The sequence below is a fragment of the Schistocerca piceifrons genome, chromosome 2 (assembly GCF_021461385.2).
Source record: "Schistocerca piceifrons isolate TAMUIC-IGC-003096 chromosome 2, iqSchPice1.1, whole genome shotgun sequence".
Taxonomy (NCBI): domain Eukaryota; kingdom Metazoa; phylum Arthropoda; class Insecta; order Orthoptera; family Acrididae; genus Schistocerca; species Schistocerca piceifrons.
In genome coordinates this window covers 389,979,475-389,995,598 of record NC_060139.1, presented here as the reverse complement: position 1 = coordinate 389,995,598, position 16,124 = coordinate 389,979,475, and positions in this window count along the sequence as shown.

Genomic DNA, 16,124 nt, shown 5'->3' with positions numbered 1-16,124 from the left:
TATACTACAATCTTAATGATTTCTGCCTTACAATAGCGTAGAATTTGTCATCGCTATGTAAAGTTTAACAACCTACTATTTATTTGTGAACCCCATACTGCGCGTTACGATCGCTACATGTTAACCATTGGCGTGTTACCAATTTTCAGAGTTTACCATATTTCGTATTTTCTGAAGGTATGCAGCGCTGCTTAACAAGGATCACACAGCGTAATTAAATGTCATGACGTTGCACTGTATTAATTCCTATTCTACAACAAAGATTAATAGAACTCAAAAAATCTGACGGGCTTTATGAAAGTTTATACTATTTCCTGGCATTCAATATCACAAAAATTTTCAATTTTAAACCATGCAGTAGCATCGAACATACCTTCCGGAGCATGCAACATGCGGAAATAGTTCTGTATTGCTTGGTAAGGTTGTGTTCAAAGATCTTCAACAACGTTAGCCGCTTTCGGGCATTGAACTGAATCAATGGTATCTTTCTTTGTGCCTGAATGGGGCTCGAATCCGAATCTCCTGCTTAATGCCTTAACAGCCTTGGCTATCCAACCATGCTTCCCAGCCAACCAAAATTCCCAGTCTGTTGCACACTACTATTAGTGTAATGTACAGAGATTCAACCAGAGAATGGGCTTGGTGTGCATCTACACTGAAAGAATGGATCTTTGGTCATCACACGTTATTGACTACTATACAAGTAGTAAGCAACACCAGTGCCACCCTGCTCTGCATTGTTGCCAGATTTATTCAAGATGGTGGATCCAAGATGGCGGCCATAGTGTGGCAATGTCGTAGTGACGTCATGGCCGGAATTTTAAATTTTAGTGGGAAAAAGACCCCAGTCTGTGTGTCTAGATGCTGGACTACGAGGACAGACGTAATTGTTTAGTGTGTGCTATGTGTTCAATGGATAACATGTCTGTGCTGGAGAGGGAGGAGTTTAACTGGTATATTACCTGTAGTCATGCAACAGATGGCTGTGTCGGTAGCCACCTGCACAATGCTTGGAAAGCAATGATATTCGGTAAAACTATGAAGAGGAATACGCTTCGTCATCAAATAATGAAAATGCACCAGGATGTAGCTAAATTATACTTCGAAACTCATGCTGATAAATGCATGTGCTGTAACTGTAGATCATTCGATAAAAGTCGAGTCAGTCTTCTGAAGCGCAAGAGGCAAGACGTTCACCCCAGAGTCTCTGCGTCTGCTGGGAGAGAGGCCACGTGCTGGGATCATGGCATTGCCACGTGGTAGCTGCAGGGGTGGCCATGCACTAGGTACTCCCTGTCATGTAGGAAACACCCACAGCCTTCCTCCTTCCCATACCCAGCACACGGATACCCTTTGTCACTGAACATGAACTGCTCTGGGAGTTTTAAATCTGATGGTTAAGCAAGTTGTGGAATACTGGCACATACACAACTTGAAGATGTCACAGGAACTAAATGTACCATTGCACAAAGAGAGAGAGCTTTTGCAGTTGACACAAGAATTTTTAAACAGTTTGGGATGTAAATACATGATTTAATCCAAGTAGTACCGCCACCACCACACTTGAATATGGATTCTTAAAAAAGATCTCAGGATACTTGTGAAACCTTCTATAGACATTTCGCGAGATTTGTTGGAAATACCACAGCCTTCCCTCATGTTTAAAAAAAAGCTGCTCCAGAAGTTACTAAATCTAATTGAATATGCCTCTAAAGACACTTTCAAAAGATCACTGCACAGTAGTTTGCCTCTGTTTGCCGTGGATATCGCCACACATGAACAATGAATCTAAAAAGATCGCGACACACTTGCGAACTCTCCCACAGACACTTCACTCACTTCTGTGGGAACCGGATCCCGAAACCGATATCAACTGCAGTCTCTGATTTTACATGCCAAAAAAACGATACTTGGAAGTAGAAATAACTGTAACTGTAAACAGGATGCTCGCAGTTTTCGAGTTTTACCTCATTGTTTGAAGGCGCTGCAAGGGAGAGAGAGAGAAATTTCTATGTCCTACAGATGCTGTGCTGTTCATCACTTTTCTGAAACAGTGAGTAGGCTTAGTTTATATTTTCCGCTGGAGTCAGGGACGTTATTTTCCTCACTTCTCGAAGCAAACACTGGGGTCTAAGCACAGACAGGAAAATCAGAACAGTTACACAAACAGAATTCGAAGCATTGTACTACAGAAGAGAAAAATGTCTGGAATTCTCGGCGAATTTTCGATGTTCTACAGCTGCTGGTATGGAGATGCTCTAAAGCCACGTTGGCAGGTGAGGGACAGCATCCCGCCTGTCCGAACCAGAGGAGGATGGTCTGCTTGTACTTGTCTCTGAACTTTCGAACAAAGAAGGCATCACGAGGCTCTCAGACGTCACAGAATTTTCTCTAGATACCTTGCCCCAATTTTGTTTGAACCAGTCTGTAGAGGCTCCTATGCACCGCTCAAAGGATGTCTTGTGACAGACGTCATGGAACTCTAGTGAATGGAGCACTCTGACTCACTCTTACTGAATTTACCCACCAAACTGCTGCTGCTGCCAGTGTAGGACTGTCCGCCATTTTCTGCAGATAGACAAGTTACGAGACTTTCAGTGGCAAAGCTATTTTACACAGAACGAAAAAAAACATACAGCAGTCATATTGCACTGACAGATAAACTCTGCAAAAGTGGATTACAGATCATGAAATAAGGAAACTACCGTCAAGGACACTTCCTCAATTACACTGCTGCGTTACTGTCGAGGAAATTTTGAATTTTTCGGTGTGAACCCCACCATACTGCTAATGCTGCGAGAGTGGGAGCACAGTCAGCCATTTTCTGCAGATGGACAAATTTTCGTAACTTTCAATGGCAAAGTATTTTGTACAGATCGAAAAAAACGTACATCAGTCATATTGCACTGACAGTTAAACCCGCAAAAGTAGTCTACAGATTATTAAATAAGGAAACTATCGTTAAAAACACTTCCTCAATTAGATTGCTCTGCTACTGTCAAGGAAAGCTTGAATTTTTCGGTATGAAACCGATCTCCAACAGGGCTATATCACTGCAGACAATTACTATATCAATGTAGTAAACACAATTTGTATCCTGTACGTACAAAATCATCACTTGTGCATCCTGCATATAGCTATCAGGCGCCTGACACTCGTACAACATAAGCATATGCATCACATATGTAGTAGCAGCACTAGATATTTCGTGCGACGTCAGTCGGTCATTCACCATGGCCAATGGTCACAAGTCAACTGCCCACCACACATGCTGGCCTGACAGGCAATCAGAGCGCCCTCAGTGGACTGTGGTGTCTCTCTCTGAATCGGTGTGCAAAGTCTGAGCTGGTTTCCCCGGCACAAAGGCATTACTGTTTCCGGGCCCGACGTGCTTGCTTGCTGCCATGCTTTCTACAGTAATCTCCAGACTCTGGGATTACAAGAACACATGTATTTTCACATGGTTTACTAGAACATCATACCATTTACGCGATAGTTCTCGGTATCAGCCACACAGCAGGATGCCAGCGATTGCTTCCACAGTATAGCTCCGAAGATAAAGAGTATAAATTATACCTCTAGAAACCTGAAACTTTAGCGAGATGGGACGTGTTGCAAACCACCGAGTAACTAGAAACATATCTCATTTATGAAGATCTTTACATGAAAACTCGAAAAAATACAGGAAACTGTTAGTTCCACTTCCATTTTTTAACGAGTACCTATATCAGTGATATAACAGATTCCAAATCATTCTTGTACTTTACAAAGTCAACTACAGTGTATTCGATGTCTAGAGAAATAGCGAACGTCTCTTCCACCTCTTTTTCACCATCTAAATGCACACAACACTCACCGCAATCGATGTTCTCTTAACCAAATAAAGACAGGAAGTGTGTAGGGGCAGTCAACTGGACAATTTACATGGCAGGGAATAATTGTCCAGCACAAACACACACCCTCATTGAATCTTCTCAGATATCCATGGCGAACACCTGTGATCTCAAAGGCAGTCCAACACATGCTGAGTATTAGTTCACTATTCACACGTCTAGAGGGCACCACGGTTAGGTCAGCTGCATTCTTGTAATACAGTCTGTCCAGTTCAGGCAGCTCCCGCCTTAAGCTGGAAATGTCAGTCGTTCTGGCCACAGGCTATTCACCACGTGCCCCGCACCCCAGGCAGAATCGCCCTAGGAAACTTGCAACATATATTTTATCACTGCACTTACAATTAAATATTACGATTGAAGCCTCAGTCTGATGACATTTTGCAATGAACGAAGTATCGGAAATACTCCTTCCTGACTATTTGACTCTGGAAATATAAATATCTATATCCTTCTTATGACTGGACATAATTTCCCATGTTTAAACGCACTTTAATCCACCTTATACCCATCGATATGCTGAAATCACAATTTTCCATGTGAAATCCATACCTTCCCTACCTTTCTTTGCACATGTCGGAGCACTGACCACAATATACACACATTTTAAGCCCACTAATCACAGTGAATCTAATACACATCCCCCACTAAGTAAGTATACGACTTTGCCAATAACTGAATGCTGGTGATACCAAACAATATCGAGTGAAAATCCGCGATGGATGGATATGCCTCATTTGTTTTTTTCGCGAGTAGTGCCAGTGTGTCTTAGGAAGAGAGACGTAATAGTCTTATAAGCGACCAGCTATTTAAAGAAAACACGATCGCAACGACTATGTTACTGTCACCCTGCATAAAAAGCAGTCTTGGACCTATCGGCGAATGCAAGTATCACTAACAATATCCATTTTAAAAACTATACAATCTTTATAAATCGAGATACCGCATTGCCTCTGAATGAAGAGGTTGTCTGCACAAAATCCAAGACATTGAATACAAGCACTGATCGCAGGGGTGTTTATTAACAGACCGAAGGCACGAGTGCACGTGGCTGATGGTGTAAACTCGTAATAAAATCACCGAATTTTGAAAGTGATTCCACTAAGGAGCATGGTATGAAGCAGGTACTTGCACCTCGCTCGTGTCGCTGCTAGATATTTCTCATAGTGAGAAGTTCTGCGATGTGTTCACTGGGCTGTAGGCGACGGAGGATGATAGATGGTAGAGGTGCCAAGCGACAAACCACTTTTAAAAAATTCTACACTAAATTGGGTTGTAATAAATGTAAAAAATCCTGTGACCATTTCACTGTCTTTTCAGGTCTACAGTGTTACACTTTGTGGTAGAAATGCTGTCCGCAATATGGAAGCAAGTCTTTCCATTCAACCGCATACCTCCACCAAATCCTTTGGAGATATCTTTTAATGATTACAGCCACCAGTAAATCATATTTGTGGCACTGTGTCATATCTTGAAACGAGTAACCTTTTCAAACCTATCTGCTACAGTAAAACGCCAACATGTTTTTTTTAGATAGCCCCTATGCATCTTGTAACTGTTTCTCAGCCTCTGCCTGACATCGCTACAGCTTTGTCCATATGATCGTTCCATTTCAGCTCATAACTGAGCAGAAGTCGGCGGGCGCTATATCTGCCATCTTCTGCAACCCTTAGAGAAACAGGGTGAGCTGAGTTAATGCTACAGGACCATCTTTTTTGACCATTCGGTGGAAACAGGAATATGTTGCCGTAGCTATGCCAACTGTGTACGATGTCTGAGGTCAGCAAATGTAAAAAATCCTATGACCATTTCACTGGCTTTTCAGATCTACAGTGTTACACTTTGTGGTAGAAATGCTGTCCGCAATATGGAAGCAAGTCTTTCCATTCAACCGCATACCTGCACCAAATCTTTTGGAGATATCTTTTAATGATTACAGCCACCAGTAAATCATATTTGTGGCATTGTGTCATATCTTGAAACGAGTAACCTTTTCAAACCTATCTGCTACAGTAAAACGCCAACATGTTTTTTTAGATAGCTCCTATGCATCTTATAACTGTTTCTCAGCCTCTGTCTGCCATCACTACAGCTTTGTCCATATGATCGTTCCATTTCAGCTCATAACTGAGCAGAAGTCGGCGGGCGCTATATCTGCCATCTTCTGCAACCCTTAGAGAAACAGGGTGAGCTGAGTTAATGCTACAGGACCATCTTTTTTGACCATTCGGTGGAAACAGGAACATGTTGCCGTAGCTATGCCAACTGTGTACGATGTCTGAGGTCAGCAAATGTAAAAAATCCTATGACCATTTCACTGGCTTTTCAGATCTACAGTGTTACACTTTGTGGTAGAAATGCTGTCCGCAATATGGAAGCAAGTCTTTCCATTCAACCGCATACCTGCACCAAATCTTTTGGAGATATCTTTTAATGATTACAGCCACCAGTAAATCATATTTGTGGCATTGTGTCATATTTTGAAACGAGTAACCTTTTCAAAACTATCTGCTACAGTAAAACGCCAACATGTTTTTTTAGATAGCTCCTATGCATCTTGTAACTGTTTCTCAGCCTCTGTCTGCCATCACTACAGCTTTGTCCATATGATCGTTCCATTTCAGCTCATAACTGAGCAGAAGTCGGCGGGCGCTATATCTGCTTTCTTCTGCAACCCATAGAGAAACAGGGTGAGCTGAGTTAATGATACAGGACCACTTTTTTTACCATTCGGTGGAAACGAGAACATGTTGCCGTAGCTATGCCAACTGTGTACGATGTCTGAGGTCAGCACCAAATGATGCTATCTCCTGCAGTACAAAGTAGCAGAAAAGACAGTATGGGAACTGGAAGAAGGACTAGGATTTTGCTACTGCATCGCGATACGTGTCCAAACTACATACAGACACTGCAGTCTGAAGGAGATCTGCATCCCTCAGGATGCCTGCACATTTTTCACCTAACATTATCTCTATCATCGTTATCTTGTACCATCCAATAGAGAAAAACTATGAACTATAAAAGATCAGCTAACTTCATCTGACAGAGAACTCAATAAGATTTTACCGTATCTCTCTCTTGTGATATATCGAAAACAAATCCCCTCTGTATGCCAGCACTGACCATATGTGGTGCTGCTATTAAATATACAGGTATTAATCCATTGGAACGGGTGACTTGTACAGACCAGTATAAAATTTCAATGCCTGTACTATAGGAGAACCATATCTCACAGACTATTAGTCGAAAAAGGGACTCCCTGTTTTGTTGTCTGGTAACATCGTTTTTCTGCTGTAACACGTCCAAGCAGTGTATGACTGCAGCATTGTACACTGCCATACATTTTTTTTCTACCATGACTTCGAGGTCTGTGTCAGGTTCTAATCTGACATGAACATGTTTCAATCCATTGGCTCTCACAGAAAACTGGAAATCGCACAGTGTACAGGAGGTATCATACATTGATACCTCATGTGTTCAGTGAGAAAGGGTATCCTTGCACTGGGGATGGGAAGGAGGAAGGCTGTGGGTATTTCCAGGCAACATAGCACGTGGCCACCCCAGAGGCTACTGTGTGGCGGTGCCATGAGCCCAACATGTGTTCTCTCTTCCAGCAGATGCGTAGACTCTGGGGTGAACGTCGTGCCTCTTGCACTTCAGAAAACTTACTGGACTTTCATCAGATGATCTACACTTACAGCAAACAAATTTATCAGCTTGAGTTGCGACGTGTAACTTAGCCCTATCCTGCTGCGTCTTCATTATCTGATGATGAAGCATATTTGTCTTCTTCATACATTCACCAAATATCATTGCTTTCCAAGCATTGTACATGTGGCTATCGAGACAGTTCTCAGCTGCATGATTACAGGTAATATACCCATTAAACTCCTCCTTCTCCAGCACAGACATCTCACCCACTGAACACATTGTAAACACAGTACACAATTACACCCACTCTCCCAGTTCAGCAATCAGACACAGACAGAGTCCTTTTCTCGCCATTTTTCTCCAAATTATGTCATGTGAGAGAAGGGGGGGAGGGCCAACTGCGGCCTTTCAAAAAAATGTTCAGATGTGTGTGAAATCTTATGGGACTTAACTGCTAAGGTCATCAGTACCTAAGCTTACACACTACTTAACCTCAATTATCCTAAGGACCAACACACACACCCATGCCCGAGGGAGGACCTGAACATCCACTGGGACCAGCCGCACAGTCCATGACTACAGCACCTTAGACCGCTCGGCTTATGCCGTGCGGCACTGCGGCCTCTAGTGGCGGTGTTGTGAACTAGGTCAGTTGGACGCCAGACCTCATGGTGAACACAGTGGATAGAGTTATTGTCTATGATGACTCATATTGTTTAAATAAACAATGTATGCAAAATAAAGACTTATGTCCATTCTATCTGGCAACCTGACACAGACTGGGTCTTTTCCCATCAATTTCGAGGTGGGGGAAGGGAGGAGAGGGGAATGGAGAGGGGAGAGGAGGGGAAAGGGTGAGGTTACGTTAGAGCAGCAGTCCAATCACCCTATTTTCCCGCTAAAATTTGAAATTCACCCCATGACATGGCTGCGACATTGCCACTTCTAAGTCCACCATCTTGGATCCGCCATCTTGAATAAACCTAGCAACAATGCACAGAGGGTGACACTGGTGTTGCCCTACTACTTATATATACAGTCATGGGAAAAATCGCAACACCAGAAAATAATTAATGTGGAGTAATGAAATTTTGGCAATACGTCTGTCTAGGTAGCATATTTAAGTGTTTAATATGGCAGATGTGAAATGCTGTACATTAATAACCGGTTTCCAGAATGTTGAATGCAAACATGCAAAAGTGTATGCATTATGTCATGCAGGTGCTGGATGTCAGTTTGTGGGGTGCAATTTCATGCCTGTGGCACTTGATCTGTCAATACAGGGCCGGTTAATGCTGTTAGTGGATGATGCTGGACTTATCATCTGATGATGGCCCATTTCTTCCCATTTTGATACAGATCTGGTGATTGAGCAGGCCAAGTCAACATGTTGACTGCTGCCATAGTCCATTAATTTCAAATTTAGCCATAGTGTCCTAACGTCTACGTTCGTCATACGTCCCACATTGATTTCTGCGGTTATTTCACGCAGTGTTGCTTGTCTTTTAGCACTGACAACTCTACGCATACACTGCTGGTGTTGTTCGTTAAGTGAAGGCTGTCGGCCACTGCGATGTCCGTGATGAGAAGTAATGCCTAAATTTGGTATTCATGACACTATGGATGTTGGAGTATTAAACTGCCCAATGATTTCCAAAATGGAATGTCTCATGCGTCTAGCTCCAACTACCATCCCACGTTCAAACCGAGCGAGGTGGTGCAGTGGTTGGCACACTGGACTCGCATTCGGGAGGACGACGGTTCAAAGCCGCGTCAGGCCATCCAGTTTTGGGTTTCCCGCGATTTCCCTAAATCGCTCCACGCAAATGCCAGGATGGTTCCTTTGAAAGGGCACGGCCGATTACCTTCCCCATCCCTTCAAGCTTGTGCTTCGTTTCTAATGACCACGATTTCAACGGGACGTTAAACCCAATCTCCCTTCCTTCCTCCTTTCTTTCCACGTTCAAAGTCTGATAATTCCCGTCGTACACCCATATTCACGTCGGAAACCTGAATCACCTGAGCACAAACGACACTACCATCAATACATTGCACTTTTACGCCTTGTGTACGCGATGTTACAGCCATCTTTATACGTGGATCTCTGTACACCATGACTTTTGTCGCCTCAGTGTATGATACCTCCTGTATACCGGGACAGGGGCACGGGGAGGATATGCGGGTGCGGCTGTTGTGAACCTATTGTCGTGGAGAGCTCAGCACAGTTGCACACACCAAATGGCTTCGCGCCGTGGCAATAGTCGACCTCGACGGACAGTCTGGTCTCTGCGCCCTGGGTGGTACAGAAGAGCGGCCGGCCGGAGCTGTTAGACGGAATGGACTGGACGGTCTGTGCGGGGGCAAGGCCCGGGCAGGCGTAATTGGCGCAGTAATTGCGGACGCGGACCGCGCGCTAATTGCCGCGCTCAATCAGAGCGTGCGAGCTCTTCCGGCGCAGGCGCAGCCACCGGCCGGAAACTCCGACTGCCGCTCCGCTCGCGCACATATGGAGCTCCAGGCTCATCGTGCTCACTCTGCCGTTCGCCTCTAAACGTACCGCGCCGTCTTATTTTGTCTGCCGTTATTATAGCTGCTGTACCGCTGGCTTGGCGATTATTCGCGATGCAAGAGCAAAGGTCAACAGTTTTCATCTCCGCTGACACAGGAGGATTCTACGGCACTCGTAGAGTGCAGAGTTTTGATGCCGGTGTTCTGCAGCGAGTATGTTTCCTACGTGCAACTAGTCTCCAAAATATAAACAACAGATGCACTAGAAAAAGCAGCATGCTACCACATAGTCTCGGATATCACTAGAGTCTTGAAAGCGACGATATATCAGCGAGTTATGTTTCCCAACGAAGTAATTCCATAAACACGAACAACAGCGATAGTAACCTAGTTTAGGTCGCCATGAACATGATTTTTTGTCAACGCGAAATCAAATTTAATACCAAGGCAAACTGCAGGCCCATGGAATGTGCCTTACAGTGACAGAGTGTCTTCATCGTATTTGTTACGACTCTTATAAATCATCATCAGAACTAAAAACCCAGAAAAAATATATAATTTTTTCTTACGAAAGGAAAATGTTAAATAATTATACAGCGCCTATCGTGGTCACTTTAAATCAAGTACACTGCCTGATTATTATTAGTACGATTTTTATTAGTACGGCAGTTGATTTTAAGTGGCTACGAAGGATGCTATATAATTCTTTGACGAGTTAAGAGAGACTGGTGAACCAAAATTCCATCGACAAACTTTCCGGAGTTATTCACCTTGTGAATATTTTGGTACAATGTATATCGTCCCCGGTGGCTCAATACAGAGTAATTATGTAATTATGATTTATTCCGTTTGTTACCGCAGTTATCTTTGTTTCTGTGAAAACACCTTCCCAACAGTGGAGGGACCTGTAATAGGCGATATTAAAAAGGTACAACAACCATTAGATGGATGCGAAAGTACTGTGACGTGGTTACTGTCAGTGCGTTAAAGCTCAGCATAGCGTCGCGGTGCCGCGCTTCCACTGCATTCAGGAAATCCATAAACGAGAAACATGTAAGCCAACGATTCATGAGCAAACCTATCCATAGTACTGCTGTGTGCAACTGTTAACGTACGACTAACAACACCAGAAAACAAAAGCCTAGACAGAACCGAGCAGTAATGCATGCAGATTGGAGAGCAACGATTAAAAAATTGGGAATAAAATAATAGAGAGTTTCCATAAATATTTCCTGTCTAGCTCGTATGGATGGTTTTCATTAATTACATTTTTCGGCACAGCCATCTTCAGCTACTGTAATGATAATAAAAAAAAGAAATATGCCAGAAATATAAGAACTGTCACTAAACCTGACGTAGTAACCTAAGTAGAAGTTTCCAACTTACTTTTTATTGGTCACAGTTGTCCATCATTTTATGAATTTTTGGAAGGTCACGAAGTGTACAGAACAGTGAACTAAGTGAATTCAGCCTTCAAGCAACTCTTGTGATAAAGGGTAGCAGTGCAACGACGGTGTTTTTTTCTTTGGTTCTTTATCAATCTTGTGGTATGTAGGATAGTTAACAAATTTGATTTTTCTTAAATATAGGCCTCTCGTGATAGTGAAACTGTGGCATTACCTTTATCGACAGGAAGAACTATCGTGTGAGTGTCGTTATGAAGCACCCCTTCTGTAGCGGGATTACTTTAATGTACGATGGTTTTAGTAGTGTCTTCTGTGGAAAGCAATTTCTTACCGCCAAAGAGAGTGCGTAGTCGGCCGAAGTAAAAAAAAAAAAAAAAAAATGCTTAGCTGTGTAATCTGTGTGGGGCCATTCAAATTTGAGCACGTTAAGGCTTCATCCACATTATCAGAAAATGGGATATATATCCGTTGCGGTCTTAAAATGTAGGCGGTATAGTTCTTCTGAAATTTAATGTGATTTGCAGCAGCTGAACCGAATCCTCTTCTTCACACCAGCCAGTCGTGTCTTTCACAATATCCTCTTCATTGCAAATACGCTATTAAATGGTCCGCCACAGCGAACTGGCAGATTTTGTAATAATATTATGGTCACTGATATTAGCAAGAAGCTTATAGTGATCAATAATTTTGTTCTCAGGTTGTGAAACTTATCCAGTTCCTCTTTATTTACGATAAGTTGGTTCCAATATTGTCTCAACTGAGGACGTTGGGAAATGTTTGCTGTAAGCTGAACTTACGGCTATGAGTAAGGGTGCCGCTCCGTAGGTTGCATCGCATATTGTACAGACTGTTTCCGGAAGGAAGGCTGGGTTTAACGTCCCGTCGACGACGACGTCAGTAGTGTCGGAGCACCAGCTCGCGTAGGACAAAGATAAGCAAGTAAATAGACTGTGTCCGCTTCAAAGGAACAATTACAACAGTAGCCTTAATTGATTTAGGGAAAGCATGGAAAACTTGAATCTGGCTGGCCAGTTAATTATTTAGAGACTGCTCCTCCAGAAAGCGAGTTCTGTGTGACAATTGTGCCACTTCGTTCGGTAGCCCATCTTTGTGGTGCAGCGAAAGACGGTCGAGGTATGAGTGGCACGAAGTTAATAATGCTAACTTGTGGGAGCGGCTCCAACTAGGAGAGCGGCAGCTACAAGTAGCTGCAGTGTGTCAACTTTGAATATTGTGGTATGGTAAGTCATAACTTATAATGACCGCAGACTTTTGGAGGTTGTTTAAGATACTGTGGATGCTGTACGACACATCGTTGACATCGTTCAGTCCATTCTCTGGTCGTTCGTATTACGTCCGGGAGAGATGCTCTTCCCGGACGACAATGCCTGCTGCGCACACACTCACTCTGTTACCCAGTGCGTTCTACAAGACGTTCTTCAACTCTCCTGGCCCTCATGATCTGTAGACTTGATCCTTACTGAGCACATATGCGTTCGGCAACATCTCTCGATGAGTTGCAATAATGTGTGGCAGTGGCGTGGAACTCTGTTTCCAAAGATGTCACCTGACGCTACTTCGTTCGACATTATGCTGGCTGTAGTACCGAATTACAGCAAGAGGACGTTCTACAAATGTGCTGAATCTGCTGCCCTTGACAGTGTGTCCTCAGGTGTGCACCCTGCGATTACTTTATTATACAGTGTACAACCTCTACAATACGTGAATAACATATGTGTAACGCCGTTCCTCAGTGTTGACTTGTTCTTTTCCCGATAGTGTAGTATCAGATTGCGCGCAGTGAACATGAGGTTTCAATTAGGCAAGTACAGGAACTGAGGTCGACGTATTTCGATTTCTCTCTTCATGCTTTGTTTTGCGAATGTTCTCGGGCACAGTTGTCTAAGCAACATTACATTTTCCTAATTATTGGTTTGGCAACAGCCTGGTTTCAGGTTATCAAATTCATAATCTTAAAATGTCATTCAGATGGTTGATTAGCAGAGCTTCAGATCAATCGGTAAAAAGTAAACCCTAATCTTCCTTCTTTCAGATCAAAATATTCATATTGTGTCTCGATTAATTTCATTCTTTAGTTAATGCCCTCTCCAGTTTATCGCTTGAAGTGTTAGTGTAGGCACTCAGTGTAGGAGCTAAGTACAGATAGTTGTTACATCCACTAGGAATGGACTCAGCTTTTTTCACGGAAATTCCTCGTTTCGTTCGATGCTGAGGTGCTATTCCAATACAGTTGAAGAGCCTCTACAAAGCTGTTCGAGTTTAGGGGGAATACCAAGTGGGCTGAGGCGTGAATAGGAATTCGGACTGAGGAGGGAGGCGTGCTGGGGTAGACTGTGTAGTTGTGCGAAGCCACTGTGCCAGGGGTGGCGTAGTGGTTGGTGCATCTGGCTAATCAGCAGGAGATCCGGATTTGAATCCCGGCCTTGGTACATTCTGCATATATACATCATAGATTTTTGTGACTTGGAAAGGCCTCTGGAATCATATACACTACTGGCCATTAAAATTGCTACACCAAGAAGAAATGCAGATGATAAACGGGTATTCATTGGACAGATATATTATACTAGAACCGACATGTGATTACATTTTCACTCAATTTGGGTGCATACCTCCTGAGAAATCAGTACCCAGAACAACCACCTCTGGCCGTAGTAACGGTCTCGATACGCCTCGGCATTGAGTCAAACAGAGCTTGGATGGCGTGTACAGGTACAGCTGCCCATGCAGCTTCAACACGATATCAGAGTTCATCAAGAGCGTATTGTGACGAGCCAGTTGCTCGGCCACCATTGACCAGACGTTTTCAGTTGGTGAGAGATCTGGAGAATGTGCTGGCCAGCGCAGCAGTCGAACATTTTCTGTATCCAGAAAGGCCAGTACAGGACCTGCAACATGCGGTCGTGCATTATCCTGCTGAAATGTAGGGTTTCGCATGGATCGAATGAGGGGTAGAGCTACGGGTCGTAACACATCTGAAATGTAACGTCCACTGTTCAAAGTGCAGCCAATGCGAACAAGAGGTGACCGAGACGTGTAACCAATGGCACCCCACACCATCACACCAGGTGATACGCCAGTATGGCGATGGCGAATACACGCTTCCAATGTGCGTTCACCGAGATGTCGCCAAACACGGATGTGACCATCATGATGCTGTAAACAGAACCTGGATTCATCCGAAAAAATGACTTTTTGCCATTCGTGCACCCAGGTTCGCCGTTGAGTACACCATCGCAGGCGCTCCTGTCTGTGATGCAGCGTCAAGGGTAACCGCAGCCATGGTCTCCGAGTTGATAGTCTGTTGCTGCAAAGGTCGTCGAACTGTTCGCGCAGATGGTTGTTGTCTTTCAAACGTCCCCATCTGTTGACTCAGAGATCGAGACGTGGCTGCACGATCCGTTACAGCCATGCGCATAAGATGCTTGTCATCTCGACTGCTAGTGATACAAGGCCTTTGGGATCGAGCACGGCGTTCCGTATTACCCTCCTGAACCCACCGATTCCATATTCTGCTAACAGTCATTGGATCTCGACCAACGCGAGCAACAATGCCGCGATGCGATAAACCGCAATCGCGTTAGGCTACAATCCGACCTTTATCAAAGTCGGAAACGTGATGGTACGCATTTCTCCTCCTTACACTAGGCATCACAACAACGTTTCACCAGGAAACGCCGGTCAACTGCTGTTTGTGTATGAGAAATCGGTTAGAAACTTTCCTCATGTCAGCACGTTGTAGGTGTCGCCACTGGCGCCAACCTTATGTGAATGCTCTGGAAAGCTAATCATTTGCATATCACAGCATCTTCTTCCTGTCGGTTAAATTTCACGTTTGTAGCACGTCATCTTCGTGGTGTAGCAATTTTAATGGCCAGTAGTGCAGTTTCATTAGATAAAGCTCTTTGCTTTCAGTATTTGCGGCGGAGGTAGTATGGGCCAAAACGAGGACAAAGAATCCAGTTAACACGGGCTCTAAAGTGCATACCTTTGGTGCGGTGAGCGTTTGTTCATCTTCACTACTGTGAATCACATCTCGTCGATTGAACAAGTGCTCACAGCTCTTAAGGTATGTAGTTTAGAGCCCATGTTTACTGGATATTTTTTCTCGTTTGTTTCCATGCTACCTTCCCTCAAAATACAGAAAGCAAAGAGTTTGTCGTAGAATAGATGTGTTCCACTGAATCGAAGATGAATCAGTAGTATTTACTACACATTTTTTCCTGTTTTTTAGTCCATACTACCACCTGTGAAAGTATGTCGATGTAGTTCTGTTTCACCCTGTATATGACTATTAACATTTTCAAATACGTCCTTTGTTAATTACTGCTGAAAGTTTGTCCAGAATTGCTTCTGTAAAACCTTAAATTAAACATGTGTAACTACTGTACTGTACGTAGATTGTAGTTTAACGTCTCGTCAACAAGGAGCTTAACGATGAACTTCGTGTAGTCTTCCGGTATTCGATCGCCGGCTGCAGGCTATGCTGCCGTTCACGATTTTCCACTCTTCGTCAGGAGCAAGACAAATGGGTTCGGCCCCGTTAGCGTGTCTGCCTCTCTCAGGTTAAGATCTCAGAGCGTGAAGCTGCTCTCATGAAGAAGCATGCTACGGCTTCACACTATCCGCACGCGCTGTTACAAGGTCA